The sequence below is a fragment of the Elephantulus edwardii genome, unplaced genomic scaffold (genome assembly GCF_000299155.1).
Source record: "Elephantulus edwardii isolate Elephantulus edwardi_28Jun2011 unplaced genomic scaffold, EleEdw1.0 scaffold00010, whole genome shotgun sequence".
Classification (NCBI taxonomy): Eukaryota; Metazoa; Chordata; class Mammalia; order Macroscelidea; family Macroscelididae; genus Elephantulus; species Elephantulus edwardii.
Window position 1 is genome coordinate 14059483 of NW_006399760.1, and position 5081 is coordinate 14064563.

Consider the following 5081-nt stretch of genomic DNA (forward strand, 5'->3'; position numbering starts at 1 on the left):
TATATCTGTTCATAGAGTTCAAGACTTCAAGAGAGTCTTATTGGCCTATGTCTTTCTTATAAAACCCATCACATTAAAAAAATTAAACAACTTTTTACTCTTTTAATTTCTCAGAATTCAAAAATGAATAAAAGACCATACTTCAATTTTTTTATAGTTTTGTAAATAAAGTAATAGAAAAAATACTTCTTAATAAGAGGACTATTTGAAAGTATACATTTGGTAAAATGGCACATTTCTGTCAATAAGATTCATTATGGCTATAGGAAGTGGAGAGTGGAGTAGGAGATGCCAGTTTTATCTGAGGATGTTACTTCTATTGATGCATAGACACTCCCCCTTAACCTATATAAAACTTAATTTTCAAACCTTGTTATAAAGAATATCTATTGTTAATTAGTTTAGGAGTTATGGTGGATTATCCACAGAAAGATTAATTACATGCTTTCCAGTGAAGTATTATAAACCATAAGTTTAAAGTTGGACCAGATGCATTTCAGCACTGAAAACTCATTAACCATCTGACCATGTTGCACATATGGTAGCAAAGTGAAGAATGTATCCAGTCAAACACACATAAACACTTCTTCATCATCATAGGACAACTACATCTTAAAATATGCCAGTAATCCTTCTACTTTTAATATCTTAAAATATCTTCTCAAGGAACAGAGAAGCTAGCATTGGGCATGTTTCAAACAACAAATATGCAAATCTACCTTAAATATGAACAAAATAGAACTTCTATACATTAGTCTGTTTCTGTTTCAAACCTCAGCATTTTTTATCTCTTAACTTCACTTTTAAAATAAACTTTGCATGAGAGGTGTGAAGCTTTATTAGAAATGGACTTTTTATATACGGGAATTTGTTCATTGATAACTTTTATATCATTTCACTTATCTTGCTATAGGTTTATTTAGTCATTTATTGTTTTAATACTAGTTTATTTACAAAATTTGAGTACATTGATTTTAAGAGAAATTCTTGTGATTTCCCTCACTCGCAGGAACTATGCTTTCATCTACAAGGCCTGGGAAACAGGTTTAAACTAGATTTGAAATCTCATTTCCTGTTCTTAACAAATTGGCCACCATTGTCAAAAGTCAGCATTTGAGTAGCAATTCTAGTCTCAAGAAGGCAGCCATTCTCAACACAAGGAAGCAAGTGATGAGGAACGTGAAAGGAAAATATTAAAGAGATCTATGTAAGCTGATAGGTGTCTTTTCATATTGAAAACCGTGGTCCAATATTCTGAGAAAGAAGTTGTGCATTGCTTATGTTGATACTCACCCACTCACTCATTAAAATCACATCAGAACTCACTCGTTAGTGACCCTCTAGTAGGCAGATGAATGGTTATTTTAACTCACATCACAGCCATAAAAGCGGCTTTTTTTTTGTAGTCTAGTTTTTGGGGCTTTATTATTTTTTTCTTTTTAATATTTTTGTAATATCTTCTTGATAGGTATACTCAAATAAATAGTACAACTAATGTAAACTTTTTCAATATGTCACTCTTTATTTTCTTAATTAAGAAGTTTAAGATAAACTTCTGCTTGTCTCTTTCTTTGAATTGGAGCAATCCTTTTCAGTTCTATCCATATTGAGAAAGGAGACAATCTTATGAGTCTTGACAATGTAGACATTGCTTCATTGAATTTTTAAATTTAATTTTAAAATGTAATGGTGCAGCAACTGGCTTCTGAGTAGACAGTTTTGTACGTGTTCTCAGGTACAGATGGGCCTAAACAATGGAAAGGATTTGTTAGGCAGATAGCTCACTATTTTCTTCCCTATGAATATGGATAAATAAATGTTAATTTGTCTTATTATTTCTCCTGCTTTTGAAGTGTCATGAATAGGACTGATGATAATTACCAAATTTCTAGATATATTCACTAAATTGCATGATTTGGAAGAAATTAAACAACCTGAGTTATTATCTTCTCTTTTGGTGGGTGTTTCAAAATGAATTTTATTTATTTGCTGAATGTGGGTGTTTATTTTCATCCAAAACCTGAAATACTGTTTGAATCATGCTGTTAAAATAAAATATTTGAATATAAATGGACATTACAGTTTCCATAAACTGCACAGGCCAAAATGAATAAACATTTATCTGTCATATATGTCATTACTAAGTTTTCTTTATATTCAATTTCATTGTCATGTATTTTCATTAAGTTAATAAGATAGTATTGAAGTTTATAGACTCAATTGAAGGAAAAGCTGATAGAGATTAAGTAAGGAATCTAGCATTCTTTAATTTAATCTCATTATTTCAAGCATATTTTGAACAGATATTATCTTATTTTGAAGATAACATTTAAGGTTTCATATCATATGGGTGGACTCAATAATACACATGATTTAAGTTTCTTGATTGTAGAGGAAGTTATTTTTAGTGAAAGAGAATAAAAAGAAAGACACAGATTTTACAAGTTAATAAGTAATTGCTAATGAAATGTAATAAATTTGAATAAATGTTTTCTGAGGTTGTATAGAAGCAATACAATGTATAATCTGATGTCCACATTTTTAAAATGATATAAAACTTCAAATATTTATACTTATTGAGGGATTCTTATCAGGGAATGTTCATTCTTACCTATATTTCCTGCTTCTTTGGTGTATAAATTTTACAGTATTGCCTTTCAATATAGATCTTAGTCTGTTTATCACAGTATTTTACCATGTCTCCCCAATTTATCATTCCTGGCATAACATTTTATTTCAGAATATCCAGTACCAATCTATTTCAGCTCACTAATAACTAATATATTGTTGTTTATGTATTTTATAAAATTTATGGCGACTTTCAAATTTCCTACTTTTTTATTTTACATTCAATGTGCTGTTTTTTAATGGATGCTTATAGCTAATTATTTTCATTTTGAATAATGTCACAAAAGCAAATGAAAGTTCGAAACATTGACTTTATTTATTCATTTATCTATCTATCCATTATTTGGGGGATCTATCATTTCACAATTTTAAATGGATTTTATCCTGTAAAATCCAATGACTTCAAAGACCTCTTTTTGTTTATGTATTTGTTTTGTATTATGCCTAGTTTTCAGGTTTTTCTAAAACTGGTTTTTGGGTTTTAGTTAATTATCATTGATATTTTTTTCCTTATGAAAGATCACGTGTCAATGCGCAAACAGAACTATTTTATAATTCATTTTTAATCATAAACTAAAAGATGGAAGCATGAGATCTCATTTTAATTGCATTTAATTATTTTAAGTATGTATAGCCTCAATATTTCTTTACTCCTGGAAATCAAATGATTTGAGGATAACATCTAAACCATATGCTATCTACTCACATAGGTTTACAACTTGTGGTTCTAGGGTAGAAAGTTGAAATTTGTCTTATATTAACTTTTCTTCTTTTGGATACATGTTATGTGTAAACTTTCTGAGTATATAAGCCATTTACTACTGTACAGTTTAAGTAACAAGATCCAATGTTTACTGAATTGCAAAAACAAAACTCTTTATGAATGTAGTATTTATTTTTATAGCATAAGAATTATGTCACTTTAATAATGTGAAATGGACATTTCAGCAAGAATGCTATTTCTTTATAAAGAGGAAATCAATATCATCTTAATATAGAATTCTGAAGGAGACACAAGGAAATGGGCAGGTGACAGTGGGAATAGTCAGAAGAAAGGAAATAGTAAAAGAAGATGGAAAAATGTAATAAAGAACTCCCTATTTAAAAGTATAATGGATTGTTGCAGTAGCATTTTATTCTGGATTATCTAGAGAGGAAAAGACAGAAAGAGAGAGATACATAGTCAAAGAAAGAGGTATTTCCTTCTGGAAATGTTTTGCACAATTATAGAGATTGGTAGGTCCTAATTATCTACGTCAGACATTGGACTGGAGACTTCTGCTGGCATGTGGAGTTTTGACAGTTGTTGTTGTTAGGTGCCATCGAGTTGCTTGCGACTCATAGCGACCCTATGTACAACAACCCCAAACACTGCTCTGTCCTGTACCAATTGCACTGTCTCCAATACACCCATCCCCATTACCCCAGTCATTGAATCAATCCACCTCATAGAGGGCCTTCCCCTCCTATGCCTGCCCTTCACCCTCCCAAGCATGCCATCCCTCTCCAAGGACCAGTCTCTCTTACAACATGACCAAATATGTCAGATGGAGCCTCAGAATCCTTGCCTCCAAGGAGCAGCCCGGTTTAACCCTCTCCAGGCTGAATCTGTGTGTTTTCTTAGCAGTCCATTGTACCCTCAATACTCTTCTCCAGCACCACAGCTCAAAGGCATCAATTCTCCTTCTATCCTCCCTAGTTATTTTCCAACTCTCTGATGTATAACAAGTGATTGCAAAAACCATGGCCTGTATCAGACACACCTTAGTCTTCAGAGAGACACCATTGCTCTTCAGTACTTTGGAGAGGTCCCTACCAGCAGACTTTCCCATTGCAATACGTCTTTTAATTTCCTGGCTGCTGGTGCCAAGAATGTTGACTGTGGAGCAAAGCAAACTAAAGCTGTGAACAATCTCAATCTCTTCACCATGCATCCTGATACTGCCAATTGGTCCAGTGGTGAGAATCTTTGTCTTCTTGATATTGAGCCTCAAGCCATATCGAAAGCTGCATTCTTTGACCCTCTGCAGCAAGCCCTTCAAGTCCTCCTCAGTTTCAGCAAGCAGGGTTGTGTCATCTGCATAACAAAGATTGTTGATAGATCTTTCACTGATCCTAATGCCACAGTTCTCCTCATAGAGCCCAGCCTCCTTGGATAATTTGTTCTGCATACAGGTTTTTACCATTAATGAAAACAAAATCTATGCATCAGGGAGTGTCCTAGAGACTTCCACAGTCTTACATGCCAGGAACAGGAATTCAGACAAAGATAAATATGTACAGTTTCCATTTGTATACTGATGGTAATCCACATTTTCAAGATAACTCCTTTTTCAACTGATTGGTTGATCATATCATAAAGAATGATGATTACAGTAAATTTCATTAAGCAAGATTTCAGTGTTAATGTCTGCCAAACCACTGAGAATCATAGCCTAGTCAAGGTGATATAT